Genomic DNA, 15538 nt, shown 5'->3' on the forward strand with positions numbered 1-15538 from the left:
AACAAAACAGAAATCTAGTTTTGAAAATGAAAACCCAAGCACTTCCTGTAAATATATGCCACCAAAGAAAACTTCATTTTCTCAAAATACTTATTATAACAACAGTTCTCAATATTATGATTAGTTTGATAATGCCTATTACTATTCTCAACAAAAAACCTAGGCATTCAAATTATTTTGCTTCAAAATTTTCAAATGCTCATCATTATCAAACAAATACAGGTTACAGACATGTCAACCCTACTACATCACCTTATCCCACATATCTCAGTGAGCAAGATATCTATAACTGCAATCAAAGAAAATGCTGCTTTATTTATGGCAATCCGTCTCATCTTGCAAGACATTGCAAAAACTGGCATAAGCAACGAAGAGATTTCAACAGTAAGTTTGGTCAGACATTTCCTAAGTTTCCTGCTCAAACTAAGAAAATGTCTAACCAAACTCAGCCAGTGAGACGGATTTCAGACCCAAAAGTTGAGAAACCCAAGAAACCTTTCTGGCTAACCCAAAGGGAAAGGAAGAGGTTAGCAAAGGGGTCTGAAGCTAAAAAGCCCAAGAACACTTCAAAGGTTTTCACTAAGGCTAATCAAGAAGATTTTGTGGTTAAGCCTAAACCAAAACGAAGGCAATCCAGAAAACCATTTCAAAACCGAGGAAATCATAATTTAAGTTCCTCGAGGGATTGCTCTTCAGATTCTGACTCACCAAAGGACTATATTTTCAGAAATCATAGAATTAAACTTGGTGATTTTGTGTTTAATTTTCCCGAGACAAGTGCGTCTTGGGAAACCCTCCACTAACTGGTTGTTCGTGTGTGTAGGGTCAGCCTGGAAGGCCTGTCAATAGTATTTAGTACTTAGACAGTGGCTGCACCCGACACATGACAGGAGACGAGTCGCTGTTGTTTAACGTCAAACCATTCGACAGTGGACATGTTTCCTTTGCTGGTGACATTGGAGGAGATAACGAAGTAAGGAAAGGTCTCAAATTGTACTTTGACCTTTGATGAGGTTAATCTGGTGGAACAGCTCAACTACAACTTGCTCAGCGTATCTCAAATTTGTGATAAGAAATTCTCAACCATGTTAACAGAAAATGAATGTTTTATATTGAAACCAGGTTTTAAAGTCCCTGAAGAGTGGATCATATTGCGTACTCCGAGGCACAACGATGCCTACATTCTGGACATGAGAAGCAATTACTCCTTGCGTTATGCTTCTTGTTTGATGTCCAAGGCCGCATAAAACGATTCTTCTTTATGGCATCGACGTTTGGGTCACGTCAACTTTAAAAACTTGAATAAGTTAGTTAAAGGTTACCACGTGAGGGATTTATCTGTAAAATCTTTTCATTGTGCTGAAAAATGTTTATCTTGTTCCAAATGCAAACAGCACAAACTCCCTCACAGACCCAAGACTGTCAATTCCATAAATTCCACTCTCCAACTGTTGCACATGGACCTCTTTGGTCCAATTCAACCATTGGCAATAGGTCAAAAAAGCCTATTGTCTGGCTATTACTGATGATTTTTCGCGTTTCAGTTAGACATTTCTGTTAGGGAACAAGGATGAGACATCACAATTTCTGCTCAGGTTTATTGTGCTGGTTGAAAATCAAACTAACAAGAAAGTGAAGTGTATCAGAAGTGACAACGGAACGGAATTATGCAACAAAGTCGTGAATGAATTCTGCCACAAAGGGAATCCTTCGTCAATTCAGCACACCTTACACTCCCGAACAAAATGGGGTGGCTAAACGACGAAATCGTACGTTGGTTGAAGCCGCTCGCACAATGCTGTCATATTCCAAACTACCATTGATCTTCTGGGGTGAATCCATCAACGCAGCTTGCTTTACCCAGAATCGTGTGCTTCTGAACAAGAGACTGAACAAGACTCCGTATGAAATCTTCTATGGAATGAAGCCAAGGGTGAATTTCTTCAGAACGTTTGGATGTCCCTGTACCATACTCCAAACCAATGCTGGAACAACCTCCAAGTTTGCTGAAAAGGAAGATGAGTGCTATTTTGTTGGTTATTCTGCTGACAAAAGTGCTTATCGGGTGTACAACAAGAAAACTAGAGTGATCTTGGAGTCTTTCAACATTGATTGGCAATAATTGAACCCTACTGATGCACACAATGGTCTTGACTGGATGTTTGATTATGAAAGTCTGTACAAGCAATTTCGTGGGATGTACGTGACCCCAGTTGTACCAACAGTTTCCCCTGTTGTTTCTGCACCTGTTCAACCTGCTGATGATCAATCAATCCTGATGCATGCTGTATTGAGATGTCTTGAAGATGTTAATATAGCTTCTGCTGCACCCGTACTTAATGTACAATCCGTGGACAATCAACCAACCCCGATCAATAATGTGCAGCCCTCTGCAGACACCACCGAGATGCCCGTTGTTAAAGACATCACTGATTCAGATACTGATTCATATGTGTCAACTGACACCAAAGATAATGTTCAAGTCAAACATGCAGAGCCACCTCCTGCAGAACCTAGCGTGGTGGAATCCGTCCCCACACCTCCCTCAGAAGAAGATAATCAAGGTCCTGCGGTGGAGGTTGATGCATCAAATGTGCAGGTTGATCCAAGTCCGAATGAAGCTTATGGTAACACCGACTCAACTTTTGTACCAGCCGTCGTTGTGCCATTCTATGATAACCTATGGGAAGGTCCCATTGCTCCAGAACACTTGGTTGATCAAAAAGAAAGTGAAATTAATCCTCAACCAAGTGTTTCTGTCCCTGTGACCGCCGTTTTCCATCCCATAGAGAGCTTGACCATTCAGCTAGAGGCAACACCAGTCGAGCATGTCGAGCAAATTCCACAATTACCGATCCATCATCGACATCTGACTGAGAACATAATTGGAGATCCGTCCGCTGGCATTCAAACACGCAGCACCTCTGGTACTATTAACAGATGTCTTTTTGCTTGTTTTATTTCACAGGTGGAACCCAAAGACTACAAAGTTGCATTGAAAGAGAACTCCTAGGTCAAGGCCATGCAAGAAGAGCTGTTACAGTTCAAGAAGTTGAATGTTTGGAGGCTAGTGAAGAAGCCAGAACATAAGAAGCCGATCGGAACAAAATGGGTGTTCCGAAATAAGAAAGATGACAAGGGGGTGATCATTAGAAATAAAGCCCGGCTTGTTGTACACAACTTTTGGCAACATGAAGGTCTTGATTACAATGAAGTCTATGCACCAGTAGCCAGATTAGAAGCAATTAGTATCTTTCTGGCATACGCCTCATACATGAACTTCAAAGTGTATCAAATGGATGTGAAGACTGCTTTCTTATACAGGAAAGTAAAAAAAGAAATCTACGTCAGTCAACCTCCAGGTTTTGAAGATCCAAGTCATCCTGATTACGTTTACCGACTTGACAAAGCACTTTATGGTCTTCACCAAGCACCTCGTGCATGGTATGCCACATTGGCTGATCATTTAGTGAAGAACGGATACAAAAGAGGCATTGTTGATCAAACTCTCTTTGTCAAAAAGGTCAAGGGTGATTTGATTCTTGTACAAGTTTATGTTGATGATATTATCTTCGGGTCCACGAATGAGAATCTGTGCAAGGAGTTTTCTGAGATTATGCAGAAGCGATTTGAAATGAGTTCCTTAGGGGAGATGACTTTCTTCCTGGGCTTACAAGTTGAACAAAAGAAGGACGGAACTTTGATTCACCAAGAAAAGTACATTCATGACATTGTTCAGAAATTTGGATTCAAGGACTCAACGGCTTTCATGACACCAATAGCTACGCGACCTGTTTTCGCTCCTGATCCATCAGGAAAGCCAGTCGATCAACACCTCTATAGGTCAATGATTGGTTCCCTGATGTATCTCACTGCAAGTAGACTGGACATCATGTTCCCTGTTTGTCAGTGTGCCAGATATCAGTCTTACCCGAGAGAATCCCACATGACGGCTGTCAAACGTATTTTCAGATACTTGAAGGGTAGACCACGTTTAGGTCTTTGGTATCCAAAGGAGTCTCCCTTGGAACTTCATGCATACACCGACAGTGATTGTCGGGGACGCAACTTGGACAGAAAGTCAACATCTGGCAGATGTCAATTCCTGGGAGATCGGTCGATCTCATGGCAGTGCAAGAAACAAGTCACTGTGTCCACTTCCACAGCAGAAGCAGAGTACATTGTCGCATCCAGCTGCTGCTCTCAAGTGATATGGATCCAGCATCAGCTGATGGATTATGGTTGGGATTTCTATGGAACCATGATCAAATGTGATAATGAGGCGGCCGTTACAATTGTTAAAAACCCAGTCCAGCACTCAAAGACTAAGCACATCGACATCCGAATACACTTTATTCGTGATTGTTTTGATCGTAAGCTTGTCGATATAAAAAGGGTCCATTCTAACTATAACTTTGCAGATCTCTTTACCAAAGCTTTTAGTCGTGCCCGATTTTTGTTTCTCGTTTAGTCGTTGGGCATGATTTCTTTTGAGTAAATTTTATCTTTTAATTTTTAAAATTGTAAATATTTTTCAAATATGTCACAATTTTAGAGGGAGAAAATGAGTTAACTTTAACTCACCAAAAAGATTTTAAAATTTACTTTTAGAAAAACCAAAATCAAGTCATTTGACTTAACAAAAAGATTTTATTTTTATATTTAATATTAATTTCATCTTTACTCCTATTTAAGAAAAATCTCAGAAAATTCAAATAGTATTTTCCCGTTTAGAGGGAGCTCCTTCGTAGAGGGAGTCGGATATTTAAATTTTTTTTAATTAAGAATTTGATCCGACCATGTGGAAAGTGATAGTACATTGGTATGTATTGATCCTATCACGTTAAAGAGTAGAACAAAAGGCTACAAAGTCATTCATTGATGTGTAGATAGGCTTGACAAACAAGTAAGTGTTGGGTGATATAAACTTAAACTACTGCCGTTGCTAGTGGCTATACGTTTAAGAAGCGGTTGCATGATTCCGTTAAAGTCATATCAATGAAGGATGAAATGTAATTACACATGTCATACCCAAGCCTCCCTTTACCTGATCACAGTCGTCTTATGAAATAAGTGTCAATTTCTAATTTTTATTTGAGTCAAAAAAAGCCTCATATAAAGGCAAGAAAAAGAAAAACAAAAGAGTCAAGAAAAGAAAAAGAAAACAACAAAACAAAATGAAAAATCAAGAAAAAGAGTCATTTGGGATTTTAAATTCTGATTTTTTTCGTCATTTATTTTGATTCAAGCGTTGGACTTTCTCTGTTTGTAGTCATACAAGATCTGATTGTTAAGGCCCTAAATCTTCAACTTTATTTTAAACTTTTCTAGATCGAGTCAAGGCAAAGCACAAAATGTCGAGTGTACAAAGTACAAAGTGTCAAGTATGTTAATAAGAATATTGTGATCAACTAAGATACGTTTAAGTCAAGTTAAGGTGATATGTCAACACAAACTAGGCCCGAGATATGATGGAATCAGTAACATGTCTAATTAAGTGGAGACCACATAAGTACCGTGCCCAATTGAACCTTAAAGGTATCACGTTAACACCAAAACACTTGTCAAGTTAAACAGGTGGACAATATCTGCAGTCAATGATGAATTTGTGTCAATAATTTCAAAATGGAAACGCGATCTAGGGCTTTGCAAATCAATATGATTCCATGTCGTGATCATTCTTTGTAAATTAATCAAGGAAAAGATCTATGTAAATTAATTCAATATTAATTTTAACTTAAAAGATATTTTAATTTTCTCCTATTTTTTTTATTTTGTTTTTATTTTCTAAAATACTAAGTACTTGTATAGTTTAATATTTTAAGTTTTATTTTTAATTTTTATTTTATTTTATTTTATTTTATCTTATTCCTTTTTAAGTATATCTTTTTATTATTATTAATGTCTTTGTATGTTTTGTTTTATGTTTTCGTTAAAGAGATTGATTTTTCAAACGTTAACAGTTACGGATCGACAAAAGAAAAATCAAATAAATAAACAAGTGCTTGGATTCGGTGGGTAAATGTTTTTCGGGTTTGAAAATGCAAATATTTTTAAAGACCGAGTACCGAGAGTGTATTATCGGTGAATACTCGCGATGTTTTGACCTTTTCGCGAGATAGGCTGACCCTATATATATGGGTCACCAAAAATATCTTTCACTATACACCAAAAACTAACCCACTTACTCTCTCACTTCTCTCTCTTCCTTATCATCCAAACCCTAAACTCTTCATCCAAAATCATCAAGATCCGGCCATCACAATCACATTTGATCATGAATCCAGAACATACACCTTCGGTATAACATCACAACACCATAAATCTTTCATCTTCTTTGTTTCTGGGTTCAAACAGATCGTGGCGGCGGTTCATATGAACCGTCGGCCAGATCTGGAGATTGATCTACAATTATAAGTTGTTATCTTGCTTAGAATTTGTTATTAGGCTTCTAGATCATGACTATTATCATCATTTGTTAGTTCTAGGTTCATTTGTGTACAGTTTGTAGATCTAGGTTTTATCCAAAGTTTCAGGGGTCCAATTAACCGTGTAAATCAAGGGGTTTTCAACCCAAAGTCTCCAGAAACTCAATTCGAGTCTAGGCGACCATGGTGATATGAAAAAGGAGCAAAAATGGGCTAAGTATCATTTTTTAGCATGAAAGAGTTTTTCGCTTTGCATGCCCATGCGAAACGAAAAGGTTTTCTGTTTCGCTTTGCATGCCCATGCGAAGCGAAACTAGACCTCATGCGAAATTCTCTTACTTAGTAAAATTTTCAAACTAATGGACTAATAGCTACTAAACTGTTTGGACAAGTTGAACTGTTTTGGACTTTGGACTGATATGGACATCTAAATTCAGTACATATTGGACTTAGAAACTTATAAATAGATTAAAATTAACCCTTTTAACTTATTAAAACTAAAATGAACATAATTAATCAACTACAAGTAATTAATTAAATAATGTAATATGTAAATTGTTGGTGCATAATGTTAGTAGTTCATAGTCTAGTGTCTGTAATCGAGTCTGTAATGATTAATTATGTTTTATATATGTCTTAAGCGAAGTTACTAACAAGTTCGCTGTTTAGGCGAACTTGTTAGTCAAGCGAAGTTATGGACAACTTCGCCTGAACATGCCAGGCGAAGTTGTCGTGTATTTATATAGGTTACGGCTTAGCTTAGAGAGTGAGTTCGTGTGATCATTATCGAAGTTACGAGAGCTGTAACGTGAGGACGAGAGTTCGTGTCTGTAATAGTGATATTGTATCACGTGTTTTGGTTATAATATAACGTGTTTGTTTATCGTATCGTGTTTGATCTATTCGTGTCTTATACGCTCGTAACGACCTACGCAGGGATTCCGCACCTACGTAGATCGAGATATCTCGTGTTGATCCATCCAGGGAACCTACAATTGGTATCAGAGCATTTGCTCAATTGTGTGGTTCGGGATATTCACGCGGGTGTAGAAATCGTCCCGTTTCGACTATTCGCGGGACGTGTTTTCTGTGTTTTTGTGTCATTCTTACCTCCTACCATCGTATTTAACCCTTTACACCGTCAAAAACCTCGAAAAGCCCAGAAATCAGATCTGCAGAAACTTCGTGTTCATCAGGCGAAGTTGACGTCACTGTTCGTAGGGTTTCGGCGAAGATATAAGGTTGAGCGAAGTTATCAACAACTTCGCCTACCTTCTCAAGTTCGCCTATCTCAAGCGAAGTTCTCTACAACCTCGCCTACTTCCTAAGTTCGCTTACCCTAAGCGAAGTTACACTCAACTTCGCCAAGTCACGCGAATTTAAGAAAGATCCAGCGAAGTTAAGTCTAAGCGAAGTTATCCGTAACTTCGCCTACAGTACTTTTCAGAAGAATTTTGTTTTTGATTTTTTTCGGGTTTCTTAGTTTTCGAGAAAGATGTCATCAATTAACATCTCTGAGTTACTAAAGATGGAAGTAGAAGCAGGCTCAGCTACAAAAGCACCAAGGTTGCTGAAGGGAACCGATTTCGTTGCTTGGAAGGATCGGTTCGAACAATATGTCAAGTACCAGGATGCGAAAATGTGGGTATGCATCCAGGATGGTTATATTCCACCAACTATGGAGTACGAAGGTCGTGATCAGATCAAGAAGTACAGCAAAATGGAAGATGAAGAGAAAAAGATGTATGAGGCCGAGAGCAAGGCTCATGCTGCTATCACTATGGCTCTTCCACAAGAGATCCTTCATACGTTTAGAAAGTACAAGACAGCAAGAGAGCTTTGGGAAGCTCTTGAGAACCGGTTTGAAGGAAATGTGGGAATCCGTGCTTCGAAGATCAAATTGCTCAAAACCCAGTTCTCAGTCTTCAAGTATTTGAAGAATGAATCTCTAGATGATATCATCACCCGATATTATCATCTGATGACTGAACAGAGCAACTATTCAATTTCTTACCGAGAAGAAGAGATAGTTGAGAAGCTTCTTGATGCTCTCCCACCAAAATGGGAGATGTACACGGTGCTGATGAGGGAAGACAAAGACTTTCCCCAATATGATCTGGAAACGGCAGTCAACAAGCTCCGAACCTTTGAGCTTAACATGGTTAGAAAGGAGACACCTACGGATCAGGTTCAAGATCCAGGTATGTATGGTGCTAAAGTCAACTCTAGTTCAGGTTCGAAGACTGAATCAGCTGCCTACTACTCGAAGGGAGAGTCGGGTGCCAACTCATCACATGAGGGGCATGTGTCAGTCAACACGAATGGTGATGTTTGCTTTGTAGCAGGTGGATCTAGTGCTTCTAAACCGCAAGCAAGCAAGAGTAGTTGCTCTCCAAGTATTCCTAGCAACAACTACTCTAAGATGCCTATGAGTGTCAAATCTGCTGAAGAGCAGTTTGCTCTCTATGCTTCTTTTATTGCTTCCTATGAGAACTACATTCAGGGGAAGATTGTTGATCCAGCTATGTTGGATGAAGACTATGACCAGATTGATGCTGATGATCTGGAAGAAATGGATCTGCAATGGCAGATGGCTATGATCGTGAGAAGAGTGAAACGGTTTATGAAAAAGACCGGAAGAAAGTTTGTCGGTGGAAGGCCAGGGTTTGACAAGACGAAGGTAAGATGCTACAACTGTCACCAAACGGCCACTTTGCTAAGGAGTGCAGAAATGAGCGTGTAGAACGTGGTCAAGGCAAGTCTACACATCATAATGGGGGTAGTAAAGATTATAGTGCTATGATTTCCAGAGAAGATGGTGAATACAACTGGAACCTGCATTCTGAAGAAACTTTCGAACAGGCCAATTTGGCGAAGGTTGAAACTGAAGGAAATGAGAAGGTTACCGGAGAAGAAAAAGCTCTCATGGCAGATGTTAAAGACCAGCTCTCCGAGGTATGTTCTAAACCTACTTGTTCTAAATGTGAAAACTTGTCTGAGCAATTAGCAACTGTAACTGATCAGTATGTTGGTTTGGATGCTGAGTTTAAAACTTTAAAAGAAGATCATCACTTTACTAAAGCAAGAGAAAATAGCTATAAAGTTAAAATAAAAGCTTGTGAAAAGGATATTAAAAGTCTAAAAGCAAAACTTGCTGAAAAAATACAAGTGATTGATCTAAGCTATGAAGTTTTGGAAGAAAAAACCAAGCTAATAGCTGAAAGAGAAAAACAGATTGCTGATCACCAGGTGAAAGTGGTGGAACTGAATAGAAAACTTGAGCAGTTCAGAAATTCCTCTGCTATTCTTGATCACCTTGTTAGTGATCAAGGTTCCTCTGTTAAGAGGGGAGGAATTGGTTATCATGAGGTTCCACCACCTTATAATCACAATTACACTTTTAATCCTAGTGTTCAGAAATCTGTTGACTTTGAGGTTGTTCAGACAGTTCCAATTCCAGTTACTACAAAAGAACCAGAAGTTAGTAAGCCTGTTGCAAGTGTTAAAATTTCTGCTCCGAGTCCTGTCTCATCTAACTCGGACAAGTCTTCTGAGTCGAGTGAGACAAATCAAGAGGAAGTATTACCAAAAAGTGGAGAGAAAAAGAAAACATCTGAAAAGAAGTCTCCACTAAACCCGTATGTCCCACCATATGTGAGACAAACAGGCAGTAATACAGCCTCAACATCTAAGACAACTTTTGATAAGAAAGTTGAAAACAGGTGTTGTTTTAGATGTAATCAACAAGGACATCTTGTTGCTGATTGCCCTCTGAAGCAAAAATTCAGAGGTGTGAGGCCTTTAAAATCTGAGAAAAGAGATAACAGTAATCAATTAAATGATAAAACTGAAAACCCATCGAATTTCAGAAAATGGACTAATCCAGGTTTTCAAAGAAATAGATCTCAGTTTTTCACTGGTAACACCCAAACCATAACTAATAATTCATTTAATTCAAGACGGTATGGATGGCCTCATAGACAATCCACAAGAAGGTATCCTGTTAGGACTCACAGAAATGATTATGAGACTAACTTTGGAAAGCCAAAGTTCGGGATGTATAGATCCAAGACCAATTGGTCTTGGGTCCCTAGATACTAATCTTTTGCTTTAATCGTGCAGGAACAGTTGAACAGGGCTGCCAATAATCTTTGGGTTGTGGATAGCGGCTGTTCCCGGCACATGACGGGTAACAAAATGTTGTTACACGATTTGAAACCTGTTCAAGGAGGGAGAGTGAGCTTTGCTGGAGAAAGTGGAGGCAAGATTACAGGAATGGTAACGGTGTCTAATGGAAAGATGACTCTAGAGAAAGTAAACTTTTTCGAAGAATTGAAGCACAATCTGCTGAGTGTGTCGCAGATCTGTGATAAGGAGTACACCGTACATTTTACAAAGAATGAGGCGATTGTGTTACATCCTGGTTTTCAGATACCAGAGGAGTGGATTGTGATGAAGGCTCCACGTGAGAGGAATACGTATATTATGGATATGAGGTCGACTGAAATGGCCACGGAAGAATCATGCCTTATGACAAAAGCGAGCGAATCGGAGTCCGAATTGTGGCATAGGAGAATGGGGCACATTCATCTTCGGAAGATGAACCACATTGTCAAGAATGGACTTGTGTTGGGCGTTCCCTTGAAAAGTTTCAACTTTGAAGACAAATGTCTAGCGTGCAAGAAGGGAAAGCAGCACAAGAAATCCCATCACACCAAGAAGGTCAATTCTATTGTCAGTACTCTAGAATTGCTTCACATGGATCTCTTCGGTCCCGTGAATGCAAAAAGTCTAGGAGGTACTTCTTATTGCTTGGTGATCACTGATGATTACTCACGATATTCGTGGGTATATTTCCTGAAATCAAAAGATGAAACGGCTCAGATGGTGAAGAATTTGATTACCAAAGTTGAGAACGTTATGGATAAAAGGGTTAAGTTCATCAGGAGTGACAATGGAACGGAGTTCAAGAATTTTGAAATGGAGATCTTCTGCCTTCAGAAAGGGATTGAGCACCAGTACTGCGCTCCGTATACTCCGCAACAGAATGGAGTGGCTGAGAGGAAGAATAGAACGTTAATTGAAGGAGCCAGAACTATGCTGGCTGATTCGAAGCTTCCTGTGGTGTTCTGGGCTGAAGCTGTTGCTACAGCCTGTTATATCCTGAATAGAGTCTTGACTGTTTGACCTCAAAAGATACTAACTTCTGTTTGACCTCAAAAGTCAACCTTTACCTTCATTTGGAGCCAAATGACTGATAATCGTTCGCTTGTGCTTTGTTACAGGCTGAATATTTCCGTCAGTTGCTTAAGCCTGTTACGTAGATGTTTCTTAGTCAAAGCTTGTAGACATTGGCAAGGTTTGCCCTTTTGGTTATTTTTTCTCATTAGAAGACGCTAAAGATATTGATTGGTTAGTTGTTGGTGGTTATTATTAAGTTGGAACATAAATCTCTCAGTACAAAAATGGAAATAACTTGAAAGTGCATCGCTTGCTCTACTCATTGTGTTAAGATTATTTTTTTGTTTTAAGATCACACTAAGCCCCCGAACCGAAACTACATCCAACAAAGGCACACGTTTAGATACGTTTGGTTAAAAAGAATTAATGCAGGGTGACCGACGTAATCTCCCCCGAAATCAAGATCAAATGGGTAATAACGGGTACTTACCTGATCACCATATTTCATCGTTCTTTGGTCAAAACGTTGACTTTCATCCATCACAAGATTGCCCGAGAAATTTCATTATCTTTGACCGGACAGATAATCATAGTCAGGTCATGTACAACCCCGGTCTAAACATGGGTCGGCCTTATTTCCCTGATACTGAAATGATGCAAAAAGACGTATATGCCCCTAGGGCTGTGGAAGATCAGGCTGATATTGATGCATTGTTGAGCTTTGATGATGAGGATGAAGAAGACGAAGAAGAAGAGAAGGTCAGCACCGCGCGGACCGATGGAAATGACATGCGATACAGCTGATTCTTGCTCTTCAATGTTAAGAAACAAGTGGGCTGGGTCAACATCATCTCACGGTTCAAAGGGTAGTTCCGGAAAACATGAAAAGATGAAGAAGATGATGAAGTCGCTTAGAGGAATCGTGCCTGGTGGTAACCCGCAAATGAATACAGTTGAAGTCCTTGATGAAGCTGTTAAATACCTCAAGTCTCTTAAAGTTGAAGCACGTAAAATGGGCTTTGGAAATTTGTCGGGTTGAAATCCACAACAGGTTTAGCAGAAATGATGATTGTGCCCCTGCTGTCGGGATGTCAATGCTTTTGTTTTGGGAGGTGCCTAGTTGGGTAGAAGGGTAATTTTACTTGCTTTATTTTGTGAGAATGATGAACCTATGGCTTTAGTGTGGTTATGTAATGTTTTATGACTATTACTTTATTGTTGAGTTATTGCATTATTGTTATAGTTGTGATTTACTTAATGTTGGTTTTGACTTAATAAACTTTGATCCAAAATTTACAAAGAAAAAGCCCTCACTGCAATTGTTATTAACTTATTATGTCAAAATATTACTCAGGATCTTGGCATTCTAAACAATCTACAACAGATTTTCCAGGTTTTAAATGCATAAACATGGATTTCAAACACAATACAATATGATTATATTCAGGATGTGAACTATGGTCCTTAAAAAATGTTGTAATATTCCCATCTAACTCAACAAAACTCCAAGCAGGAACCTTTTTTAACCCAAGTGACCTCATTTGCACCCATGCATCACCTACACCATCCCACTCACCACTTGAAGCATAATTATGAACCAACTGCACCAAATTCCCAGCATCTTCAGGCTTTAACCTATGCATTTCACTTGCAATAACATCTCCAAGTTCCTTATTACCTTTACTCCTACAGGCATCTAGAACAATCCCTAAAACATTAACAACCGGTTCCACAAACATTTCCTTGTAGAAAGCATACGCGTCTGTTATCCTTCCTCCTCGACAAAGAAGATCAACAATGCATGCACAATGCTCGAGTTTTGGCTCGATTTTGTGACGATTCTTCATAATATTGAAAAGGGCAAGACCTTCGTCAACAAGCCCGTTATGACTGCAAGAATATAAAACAGATAAAAAGATAACATGATTCGGTTCAAGCCCGGATCGCAAGAACTCCATGAACATGTTTAAAGCATCCTCCCCTTTACCATGACTGCCATATCCACCAATCATTGTGCTCCACGTCACCACGTCATGGTTTGACATCCGGTCAAAGCACTTTCTCGCGCTGTCTATGTTTCCGCATTTGAAATACATGTCGATCAAAGCTGTATCGATTAATAAAGACGATTTAAGAGAATTCCTGATAATAAAATTGTGTATCCACCTTCCTTGATGATGGGCTCCAATGGATGCACACGCTTGAAGAAGAGAGATTATTGTTACAGCATCCGGTTTTTCAAATGATTCTCGCATTTCATTGAATACATATAACGCATTCGACAACTGACCATTCTGCGCGTGCCCTGCAACCATCGCGTTCCATGTCACAACATCTTTACGAACCATTGATTCAAAAACAGCACAACTTTTATCAAGATGGCTGCATTTTGCATACATAGTAATGAGTGAGTTTTGAGTGGGAATATCTAATAACAGTTGCCGTCTTAATATGTAACCATGAATTGAGGTTCCTACACGAAACGAACCCAAATGCGCACACGCTGCAAGTGCACAAGATATGGCTGTGGTAGACGGGATCACTTTAGAAACTATCATTTTATGAAATAACGATAAAGATTTATCTGGATGATCATTCTGCAAAAGGCCAGAGATCATCGCAGTCCACAAGATCATGTCTTTATTCGGAGTCGATTCAAACAGTTGATACGCGGTTGTCAGATCTTTAAACTTAAGATACATGGTTATAAGTAGTGTTTTAACTTGAATATCCACTTCAAAACCACTACTTACTACTTTCCCATGAACCAGTTTCGCAACATGCGGGTTGTTCGGCCTTGTAACAGCAGAGATCAAGGACCCGAACGTCTGCTGATCGGGCTCGTATTCACTTAAACACATCCTGTACATAAGTTGTAATATTTCTCCAATATTATCATTCAAAGCATATGCAGAAACTAAAGAGTTCCACGACAGGATATCTCGTTTATCCATCGACTCAAACAAGTTACTCGCATCCGAGACTCTCCGACATTTCCCATACGAATTCAAAATGCTATTTACTAAAGCCAAATCACAAACAAAACCGTATCGGATCGAAGCAGCATGAAAAGACTGAACACGTGCGTATTCCGCAACCCCGGAAACCCCTGAAACCATGGTTAATATAGTGACCGAACTCGGTCTAATCCCTTCACATTGCATTCGCTTATACATACTAAACCCAGTATCCACATCCCCCAATCGAATATAACACCCGATAACCGCGGTCCACGGGACAACATTTTTCTCAGGCATTACGTCGAACACTTGGCGTGCAACATCAGTGAGTCCAAATTTCGCATAGAAGTTGATCAAAGAAGCTGCAATGTAGGCATCGGACGAGAACCCATTAACGACAGCGTGTTGGTGGAACGATATGCCGAGTGATATGAGGTTTAGCGAAGTGCAGGCTTTGAGCATGCTGGGGTAAGTGTAAGGGTCTGGTGGGATGTGGGTTTTGAGCATGGTGAAGTAGAGTTGGAGGACATGGTGGTGTGCACCGGCGGTTGAGTGGCGGTTGATTAGAGCGTTGTGGGATTTGGTGGCGAGTGATGGTGGCTGAAGGTGGCTGGGTAAGTGAGGTTTGATCTTTTTCATTGGTCATTGGTTGTTAGCCAGTTTGAAGGAGGCGGCCCAACGTTAACATTTAAGATCAACCTTGCCTTTAGAATATCTGTGGTGGTCAAGCAAGCACCGGCTTCAGCGAGTGGCGCGAGCCACAACACTCTCGTCACGAGCGGGCGTCGTGACCCTGGGCGAGCGTGGTTGCTTGGGCCAAAGGTAGAAGATTGATGGGTTGGCTAACGAATAGATGAATTCAGTGGGCGCGAACGATAACGGGGTGAATTCACCGGTTGTGTGACCGACGAGGGTTGAAGGGTTGGGTTCAGTCAGCACCATGTGACACAATATGATTGGATGAATTCA

General features: G+C 39.8%; 2 pseudogenes; one reads left to right on the top strand and one right to left on the bottom strand.

Annotated features, from left to right (window-relative positions):
• The first annotated feature begins 11626 nt into the window (after nt 1–11626).
• On the top strand, nt 11627–12849 carry LOC143555818 (transcription factor bHLH144-like; annotated as a pseudogene).
• Nucleotides 12850–12955: 106 nt separating this feature from the next.
• On the bottom strand, nt 12956–15208 carry LOC143555828 (pentatricopeptide repeat-containing protein At4g04370 pseudogene; annotated as a pseudogene).
• Nucleotides 15209–15538: the final 330 nt, after the last annotated feature.

Source organism: Bidens hawaiensis, unplaced genomic scaffold, assembly GCF_021521415.1.
Source record: "Bidens hawaiensis isolate Kalapana, Puna unplaced genomic scaffold, B.hawaiensis_p1.1 tig00018320_1, whole genome shotgun sequence".
NCBI classification, from domain to species: domain Eukaryota; kingdom Viridiplantae; phylum Streptophyta; class Magnoliopsida; order Asterales; family Asteraceae; genus Bidens; species Bidens hawaiensis.